Source organism: Solanum lycopersicum, chromosome 11 (assembly GCF_036512215.1).
Source record: "Solanum lycopersicum chromosome 11, SLM_r2.1".
NCBI classification, from domain to species: domain Eukaryota; kingdom Viridiplantae; phylum Streptophyta; class Magnoliopsida; order Solanales; family Solanaceae; genus Solanum; species Solanum lycopersicum.
In genome coordinates this window covers 54,460,550-54,471,506 of record NC_090810.1, presented here as the reverse complement: position 1 = coordinate 54,471,506, position 10,957 = coordinate 54,460,550, and the positions used below count along the sequence as shown (strand labels likewise).

At 33.1% G+C, this 10,957-nt stretch overlaps 1 long non-coding RNA gene across 1 annotated transcript; it reads left to right on the top strand.

Moving 5' to 3' along the window:
• Window positions 1–5,693: 5,693 nt before the first annotated feature.
• LOC138339524 (uncharacterized) lies at window positions 5,694–10,711 on the top strand. The gene is made up of 5 exons (XR_011212330.1): window positions 5,694–5,860; window positions 5,934–6,378; window positions 7,744–7,978; window positions 8,199–8,288; window positions 10,264–10,711. It is a non-coding gene; the product is annotated as an uncharacterized lncRNA (long non-coding RNA).
• The last annotated feature ends 246 nt before the right edge of the window (window positions 10,712–10,957 follow it).

Here is a 10,957-nt window from a genome sequence, read left to right as displayed (position 1 = left end):
TAAAAAAAATGTGAGAAGAAGTTTTTAATCTCACGTTCAAGCAATAGTCTCTATTGCTTAACAAGCCTAAGTAGAAATAAATCTACCTACTAAGCTATCCCACTTAGACAACTTAGAATTTCAACACTACCCACTGATTCCTTTATAGTTTCAGGAATAGATTACAATGTAAGACCAAGAGAATATATTCTTAAACAACTACACTGAATGCTCCAGGGATTTCTGCTGTTGTTTGAATAATTCTACTGTTTTGTTTTGTAATAGCCTTTGCAAGAGTTCTTGAAAAGTTCTTTGTCAAGTTGCAAAAACTACCAATGATGTTTAGGAAAGTGACTTTTATATGGACAAGTCACTTTCCTTAAACTCTTTGCCATTGGTTGACGCCGTTGGGAAGAGTGCACCTATTTTCTGTACCTTCTCCAGCTGGCAGTTAACCGGCTCGTCACATTGAGAGCCTGGTACCTTTACAAGGTCCCTGAGTTTGTTTCATCTTCAACACTCAAGTAAGAAACATGATACCTTTACAAGGTCCCTAAGTTTGTCAAATCATCAAAACTGCAAATAACAATATATATGTACGCTCATATGCCTTTAACTGAAATGATTTATGCATAGGTTCACTTAAATCCCTTTTTGTGTACTTCTTTTGTTGCAGTTAGTCGAGCAACACTGAAACGAATATGTAAAGAATATGAAATCACTAGATGGACAAGTTACAATACTAGAAAGGTTAATGTCCATGTTAGCCAAGGCGTATCTTTTCAAGGTGTGAAACCATATGTGGTCGATCAACATGTCCTGCTCTTTCCCAAGAAAAAGGCACAAATTATTTGAGTTAAAAATATCTCCTGCAACAGGAAAACCTTGTGATAGTGTGATGACGGTAAAGGTTACATATAGAGGTGATATCATAAAGTTTCAACTCTCCCTTTCATCAACGAGGGTAGAATTGGAGGGGGGAAGTGGAAAAGAGGCTTAAGATATCACTTGAAAGGTTTTCAATAAAGTATGAAGATGAAGGTGGCGATTGGATTTTGATAACCACTGATTCAGATTTGAAGGATAGGATGCATTCACTTAGATTGTTGGGAAGGACTACTATGAAATTACTGGTTACCCCTGAAGCTGACACATTAAGGATTTTCTGTAAGTTTTTTTATGGTTCATATTCATTGCAGAAATATTATCTTTTGGTGGCATGGTGTTTGGCTCTTCCCTGCTGTGTTGTGATATGTCTTTGTGCACATTGAACCAAGGTGATTAATGATGTTATGAATGGGGGATTTTTAAATTACGCTTGAAGTCCTAAAAGGATGCCTATATATAGAAGAGGAAAATAATCCATTACGGCTTATGCACACTCTAATCGGATGATTGTTACATATTATTTCATATCGTGCTATATTATTTTAATATATACAACATTTAGATAGATTGTATTCGTTTTCATTGTTACCTAATGTCTCATGTCAACAATTTGAATGATAAAACTACAAGAAAAGTAGGATATATGGCAGAGCTACTATAAAAAGGCAGAGGTAAAAGGATAAAAGATAATTATTAAATATTAAGTAAGAAAATATTAAGATAACGATGTGATTATATCAAATCGATTATTATACAAAATGAGACTTTTTATTGTTACCTAACAATATAATGCAATAATATTTAAGTAACAATGAAAACACACATTGTATTTAAACTAGAAGTATAATACAATACAATGAGTAACAACCAGGTGTTTATGTTATTTTCTTTTCATTAGCTATTTCATAATAATAGTCTGGAATCTCCCTTATCTATTCTCCATTTTCTCTTTGATTGTGTGAACAATCAATTTGTAATTAGTTCCTTTGGTGATCAATACAAAGCTTTATTTGTTTCATCATTATTCCTACTCCATGCCTCTATGTCCTGTTAGCATGACCAATGTGCAGTTCAGCACCCTTTTTGAATCAGTGAAGGCACTGCAAGATTGGGGGAAAGTGATGCAAGGGAGTCATAGTAGTATGGTCTTTTCCATTTGCCGTATGATCACTACTGTAGGATGAGATGCAATCGGACTCCACAATTTCGGATTTTTGTCATCACTTAAACCACCATACATAATCTGAATTTTGAGATTGAGGATGTTGACAAGTGACAACCAACCGTTAGCGATGGAGTCTTTCACAAATGTTGGTTTTGATACGTATCATTGAACTTTAGAAAAATCTGGTGGTCCATCAAGGCGTAGAAGATGATCCAATTATTTTGGTTGTACTGCAAATCTGTGCTCAATAATTTTTTCTTTTTATGAATTTTTGATAAATATACTCGTGCCTGTTGTACAGATTTTCAGAATCATTCACGGCTTGGCAAATAGTGAACATATCCACATGTCTGGGGTCTCTCCTGAACTCAATCAGCTCATTTTATGTTCATTGGGATTACGTGGAAGGCGAACTTCCCCTTCAAATGCTTGGAAACTTCACTCTTCTCCGAGAATCTTATCATTGGCCAAGAAAGGTTAGTATGAAGTATGAACTATGAGTGCCTTATCAGAAAATTCACAACCATTTAAAAAGTTCATAACTCTTCATTTTGCACGTTAGTGGCATTGGATGCCCTCATATTATTTCAATCATTATTCTTTGTAACATATGTAACCTCTAGGACATTTATCTTCACTATTTACTATTCCATTATCTTTCTATTCATTGGTAGGAAGATTTCCTTAACTATAAATAGTGGTGCTCTTCTGGGAACATAAGAAAATATAGAGTGCATAAACTTGGTCAAAAAGAGAGATTTTATTAGTTGAAGGAATGTGTTCTTTTTGTGGAGTTTTGTACTCAACTCTTGTTCATAGTTTGTTGAGTTGTACTTTGTGATTAAGGTGTTGTATCCTGGAGAGGACAAGTCAAGAATGACGACTGCTGGACCGGTGAAAACAATTGTTGCAGCGGACTTGAATCTCTTTAAAGAGAGCAAGATATCCACGCTTCAGCCTAAAGATATATATTTTTTAATTTTAATCTTGTAATATTGTAATTTTCACTTCCAATTTTAAGGAGATTTCATAATGGCTACAATTGAAAAAGTCGTGAATGTTAAGGTGGAATACCTTAACAAGCCATTTTGGTTAAATTTAATCATTTCAAGAGATGGAACGGTAGAATACTATTCTACTTAAGTTTTCTCAATGTTTCTTATGTGTTAACTGAGAAGAATTTTGATAAAGTTGACATCACCTCTATGAATGATGATGAAACTATTTCTCATTTAGAGAAAGTGAAAAAGTACGATTGTGATTTCTACAAATATCGATATTATATTATTAATTGTCAATTTGATAATTTTTATGATAGAACTTACTCTAGTGCAAAGAAAATTTGAAAAACATTTGCAACATAAGTATGATATCGAAGAGGTTGGAGCGAAAAAATATGCGGCTAATAGATTTTTTCGTTTTCAAATAGTGAATAACAAATTTGTGGTAGACCAAGCTCAAGACTTCATAATGATTGTTGGAGAGCTCAGGTTCAAAGAGGTCAAAATTGAAGATAACCATATTGTTTGTAGCATTGTAGATAAATCTCCACCTTCTTGGAAGGAATTTCAAAAAATTATGGGCCACAAACAAAAGGCGGCCTCTCTTGAGATGTCGATAATGAAAATTCGTATGGAAAAGTAGGCAAGAGGCCAAGATGCACTTTTGCAATCAGAAGAAAGCAACATCCCAGCGAAGGTAAATTTAATTACTTCAGATAATGCTACTCCTGAATCTCACAAAAATACTTCTTTGAAGCCTAAGAAAAAAAATTCAAAAAAAAAATAATGGTAACCTCCCAAGAAAAATAATGGTAAAATAACCATGCACAAAATCAACAAGTTCAAGATAAGGGATCGTGTTCTGTTTATGTCAAGAATGGGCATATTGCTTGATTTTGTATATTCCGTAAATGTGGTCCTACACCTAAGGCACACGTTAACGAAGAACCTTTCGTGGCGGTTATTACAAACATAAAAATAGGTGAGAGTGTTGATGGATGGTGGGATGATTATGGTATAAACCCTCATGTTTGTTATAACAAAGATTAATTTAAAAAATACTCATTTTGAGGAACCCAATACCATCATGTTTGGTGATTCACACACTATTCAAATGCTTGAAACGGGAGATGTCGAATTGTGTTTTACCTCTGAGAGGGTGTTAACTTTAAAAGATGTATTTTATTCTCCTTTCATGAAAAAAAATTATTGTCTAGTTTTCTTATTAATAAAGCAGACTTTAAATAGATTATTGAATCTGATCCATATGTAATTGTAAAGAAAGGTATTTATGTGGAAAAGAGGTATGCTTGTGATGAGATGTTCAAACTGAATATTGAAATAAATAATAGAAAATGATCTAAATGACCCTTCATGTATGGGGGTTGGATTATTTGGTTCTTAATATATAGCACTTGACAGAAATTGTCTTAAATGTATGCAAAATTGGCATGGTTTTGGTCCTCAACCCTAAAGTTAACTGTCCTTTGTTAAAAACTAACGACCCCTGCCTTTGTTCTGCCCCTTTCTGTTTCTCTCTCAATTGCATCCTCCCTAAAATAGATTTAAATTCAACACACATTGGAATACTTGGATGAGAAATTCAATGGTACTTATTTGAGCAATTTGTTTCGTTTTATGATAATGAATTCCAATTTTTGATAAGGGTATGAATGGCAATATTTTTAGAAACTTTGATAGAATTTTTTTTTAAAAAAAAGTTAACCATTTGAGGACGATTAATAGGATAAATTAGTAAGATAATCGAATAGAGCATTAGTAGATCCAAGATTAACGATAAATACGCCCACAAAAAAATTACCCATTATTTAAATACTATTAATCTACAATCTACGTATAATCGCTTTTAATGAATCAGATGATTTTTGGATTGAATGCGGCCGGTTAATTAATTCTACGAAACATGAAATCAACAGGTATGTGCGCTTTCAGTGGATCCGTGATTCAGTTTGACCCACAAGGCAGAAATTGTTTCAAAAGGAGAAGAAATGATTTTTTTGGTTGCAAAAATTATGAATGTGTTTGAATAAGCTTCATATAGATATATAGGATGGACTATGAGAGGAAGTACATACACTGAAGAAGAAGAATTAGAAAAGGGGCGGGCCAAGTAAACTGAAGAGAGAAATGTTAAATTTAGGGGTTGGGATCAAAGTGGTATCCATTTTGCATACATTGAGGACTATTTCTATCGAGTGGCGTATATTAAGGATCAAAATAATTCAACCTCCATACATGAAGGACCATTTTCACAAATAAATAAAGTTTCAAGTTTTGTTTATATGATTTCTTCTACCAATTTTTTGGCATTAAAGATCGTTATGGTAAAATCATGAATAGTGTAGGAATAATTCCTGCGATTAAAAAGAATATCGAAAAATGTGAGGCTTGTACTAAAGTCAAAATCACACATTTTTCGAGTTAAAAGAAAATATTAATTTATTAGAATTAGTGTTTGGGTCCCAATAGAAACAAGGTGTAAAGTTTGAGACAAAATTGTAATGCTATTTGAATAATATATAGTCATGAGATGACAAAATTTAAATTCAACAAAGAACAAGTAGTGCCAACTCCACAACATTTTGCTTTAGCAATTCCCACAGTGGCTACAAAGTGGAAAACTGTAAACAAAAGCAAGTGTGGACTAAGGGAATTCTGTTGTATTGTATGGAGCATCTTGTTCAGCAAGTTTCAGCGGTATGTTCCGTAATGCCTTGTAAACTGGACTGGTGTTAACTGAAGCCCAATGGCTGGGCAATTTGGAGTATAAAAGACGACGATGAGTTGCAGTACCAGCAAACAATCTGTGAGTCAGTTGTGAATATCAAACTATTTTTGCTTCTTTTGTTTTTGTTTTGAATCTTATCTTCTTGAGCCAGCTGCTACTGATTCTGTTGTTTCCACGTCCGCAATGGTGAAATTGAGGATCAAATGTCTTATGGCTAAAATATTGATTCCATATATTTCTCTGGTTCAATTCTGGTCACCCATCGAAGTCAATGGATCAACTTTCCTGTCAACTGCGGATCAACTATTTGTTTTCAATAAGGAAATTGATAAGAGACTTTCTTCATACAGGAGGCTCTGTCTCGATACTTTGATTCCCATTGATTATTACAAGGAAGCTCTACTTGCCAGAAGATGGTTGCCAGAATATAACCCCGACGTCCAGAGGCAGAGTTTCCACTGCTTCAAACTGCAATTAGCTTGGGATTACATTCTTATTATGCATTTCCACTTCTCGAACTCCCTGATCAGCGGTGCCTTGGAGTATTTGAGATTGTATCTACAAAACCATCTCTGCGTCTTCCCAATCTTATTAAGGTATTTGCTAGTTTCTTTTATTTATAGAATGCTCAGCTATATTGGTTATTCACTTTTCTTTGAACAAATCCATAATCCTTGTTCAATTTACCGTAATAGTGGTTGAATTTCGAATCCAATAAACATACTTCTTGGACTTTGAGTTATGGTGTTGTTGACGTTTTTAATAAAAGAAAAAAAAAAAAGAGATCAGTTCCACTAATTTCATAGCTTATTTTATTATTTTTATAGCCGTTGGATGATTAATAGAATTGACAATATAGAGGATGGGTTATATGAGATCCTTCAAAGACAGTTGTATTCCCTTTGCACAAATTTGGATTCCTTTTTCTCCTCTCTTTGAAAGTGTCGTATCGTGCTGCTGCAAGTCAACTATAATTCGAGTTCAATGTATTATGAGTTTGAATATGCTTCTGAGGTCTGTTTTATTGCGAGCGGTGAGGCATTGGTGGGGAGGGCATTTGCATCCCAAGGTTCATGCTTTTGCAAAGATGTTACTCTATTAAGCATCAAAGAGTACCCTTTGGTGCCTAGTGCACGAAATGCTAGGATTCACTCAGAGTTTTGCTATTTGTTTGCAAAGTAAATGCACCAACAATTTTATTTGCGTAGTTGAGTGCTTTCTGCCACTCAATGAAATGGTTGTTAAGAGATACAAAGACTTTCTTGAACATGCTTTTATACACAATGAAAGAGCAACTTCCCGGTTTCGTAGTTGCTTCTGGAGATGAACTAGGGCAGAGGATGATCGTTGAAGTTGTTAAAGTTACCCCGAGTGATGAACTTGGCTCCTTTGAAATTGGCCAACCTCTGTCAAGTGTTCAACCAGTTCAGGATGGAGGAGAAACAACAGAAATTGATTCTTTCTGTCAACAGTCAAATTTACAGAAAAATGTTGCTGCTGCACTACTGGTTTGTTCTTGTTTATCACACAAGAGTGACTCACAACTGTGAAGAGACAGTGGAAGTTCATCCGTTACTTCCTCATCCAATAGAGGAAGCCGTGACAAACAGAGGAACAGGTAACGTGGATGTAGTAGCTATTAAACAAAAGAACAGAATGCATATGTTTAGAAGATCTCCATTGATGGAGCTTAGGGAAGAAGAGAAGAAGAAGTGAGAAAGAAGAGATAGAACTTTTCTGTGATCTGAATTGATAAAAGTTGTGGAAAACACAATACAAAGTGATACTTACAATGAATATGCAGCAGCCATTTATATAACTAACTAACAGAGTATCAACTAACCAATTTCTAACTAACTAATGGAAATGTAACTAATAACTAACTAATGGAAGTATAACTAACTAATTGAAGAGCTGTAACTAATAACTAACTAGTTGTTTACATATATAAATATCAACAGTAGCACATGATGACCATATTGAAGATACAAGTGAAATGACACAACTTGATTCACACTTTGAGCAACCTAATTTAGAAATTAATTCTGCGGCAAATGCAAGGACTAACAATGACAATATCCATTTGACATAAGAACAACGCAATGCAAAGGATAGAAAAAGATCATGGGATTACTCGCAAGATTCTGGAGCAGCATTTTGGCTTGACTCTTCAAGATGCTGTCAAAAATCTACATGGTAAGTTCACTAACTTTAGCGCATTTGAGGTTCTTAATTCCTTGTGTGTTTATTATGTAGGCTCCTATATATGCTTTAACCGAAATGATTTATGCATAGGTTCACTGAAATCCCTTTTTGTGTTCTTCTTTTATTATGTAGGCTCCTATATATGCTTTAACCGAAATGATTTATGCATAGGTTCACTGAAATCCCTTTTTGTGTTCTTCTTTTATTGCAGTTAGTCGAGCAACACTGAAACGAATATGTAGAGAATATGAAATCACTAGATTAGTGGTTGCCCCAGAAGCTGAAACATGAAGGATTTTCTGTAAGTTTTGTTATGGTTCATCTTCATTGCAGAACATTAGTGATGTTATCTTTTGGTTACATGGTGTTTATCTCTTCCCTGAGGTGTTGTTAACAGCAAAGTTAAAATAGACACAAAAGAATAAATTATTTCTTAATTTCTCAAACTAAACAAGTATTGTTGGATAATTATTTTTAGTACAGTAAATAAGTAAAAATGAACGGAGATAGTATATGTTAGTTTAAATTAGTTGAATTATTGTGTACAAAACTTGTATTGAAGTGAATTTTTCTTTTTGAAAAGAGTTCATCACTGTCATATAAATCAAGAATTATGGATGATTTTATAAATTCAATAAAGAACAAATAGTACTAACTTTAACTCAATTTTTTGCCTTTATTTTACCTTTGACAATTTCCATAGTTTAGTGGGAAAATGTACGATTTCCACAAAAATGCAGAGTCACTTTGAACTTCTTGGGCTTTTTAATCCACTTGCACCATCAATAAACTAAAATTTTGATTAATTTTTTTTTTAAAAAAAATGATGATGATTTGAGGCGGTCATAATCATCCACTTGAACCCTCAAAATTTATTTAAATTAAAATATATGTCATAATCCAAATAATTAAGCAGAACTTATATATTTGGGGTCTAATTCTGTTGAGTTATATATGCTATGACATACAATTCCCTAATAATTTCTTTCTATGTTGAGTTAGATATTTAAGATGATTATTTTATCATATTTTAAGAACTTCTTGTGGGGTTCATATTCATTATAGATCAACATAAAAAAAGTTAAAATGCAGGAAAAGTTGATTAATGTTTGTTGTTTATTGTTAAAGTCAACAAATGTCGTAACAAATCAAAGTTCACTATTTTTTTTTCAGTTAAAATTTTATAAAAAGATCTGCATAGGTACAAAAGTTGAAACCTTGTGTTTTTTATGTTGTCACTGGTGACATCATTTGGAGTAGATTTCTCCTATAAATAGAGAGCTCTTACTTACTTAAAAAACACACCAAATTAGAGAGAAAAAATCATTTTGAGAGTGAGGTATTCCTTAGACTATACAAGAAAAATAGTTTATGAAGAAAAAATAGAGTGCGAGCGATATTTTAGTAAGGTGAAAACATGTAAAATTTCTTACTATAGTGATATCAGTTCTCCTCTTGGCCCATGATTTTTCTCTTATTTAGAAGGGTTTCCACGTAAAATTCTTAGTGTCGTTATTTTTTCATTTTATTTCCATTACTTTTACCATATATATTTTTCTGTTTGTCCGCATTTTCCGAACAGGTCTGAACTTTCACATCAGAAAAGATTTACTTTGATTAGTGATAACTATATTTTTGGAAAAAATGATGGAAGCCAACACGAGGAGAATAATTACTTTGAATGGTGTTAATTATGTCATTTGGAAGGGGGAATTGGAAGATCTTTTTTTTTATTAAGAATTTTTACAAACCAGTATTTACCACTGTAAAATCTCATAATAAAACAGACGAAAAGTGAAATCTTTTCCCTTTTAAATATTATCATGTCAGGGCTAAATATAATTCAAATAGCTTTACAATTTAACTTTTCACATTTCATTGGGACCCAAAATCCACATAAACGAGTTTAAATTTCACCAAGTTCATAAATATCAGTATGAATTAATTCTAATAGATTAGTTATTTTTTTAACTTGAAAATGAGGGCTTTTTGTGATTTTAACTTTACTACAAGATTTATATTTTTCAAAATTCTTTTTAGTCGCTGGGATTAATTCAAAACTATTCATGATTTCACCATAATGATCATTAATGTGACACAAATGACATACCAAAAATTGGTAGAAGAAAGCATTTAGATAAAACTTTTTTTTAATCAAATAGTCTTTAACATAAAAATGTGTCATATAATGCATGGAGCAACAACTTCCACATGAATAATTTCATACAATAATACAAGTTGAATGTATAATGATTTTAGTTTTTTTTTTAAAACAGCAAAGAAGATTCCATTTCAAAGCAAAAAGTTACAAAGGAGGACCAACCATACCTCATACAAGAGTAGCTAGAATGGTAAGCCATTCTTACAATTTTAGCTTCCAAAAATAAAGCAAAAGAGGAAGATTGTTCCTAGTACAATTAGGCTTCCAAAAAAATCTAGGATAGAATACCTAGTACCATTCAAGAAGAGCTCAACCAGGGTCGAAGATAAAAGTGTTTTTCCTAAATCTGATTCTAAAGTTTGGACGAGCTTCTTCATTATTTTTCATAGTGACTACAATCTTCCTTGGTAAGTGTATAGTTTCAGTGAAGAAGTCATTTTTCTGATCAAGCTCCGCAAAGTTGGCCTAGAGATCAGCAGTGATATTTCTTTCCATAAATATATGAATGAACTGAAACTTCCCCTTTGAAATCATATTATGGATGTCATTCATTTCCTCCTTAATGCTCCATATTGTAGTTGCAGCTTCGTTGATCATGCTAATCACAGTCAAGGAATCAAATTCTATTATTGTATGAACATTGAAACCGTGATCAATACACCATTTCAATCCAATATTGATAGCACGTGCCTTGTTCAAGTTGTTAGAAGAGTGACCAAAATATGTTGCGAAAGCCATGATCATATGACCCGTATGATTCCTCAGAATACCTCCACCACGGATTTTGGTGCCTTCCTATTTATAAGTGC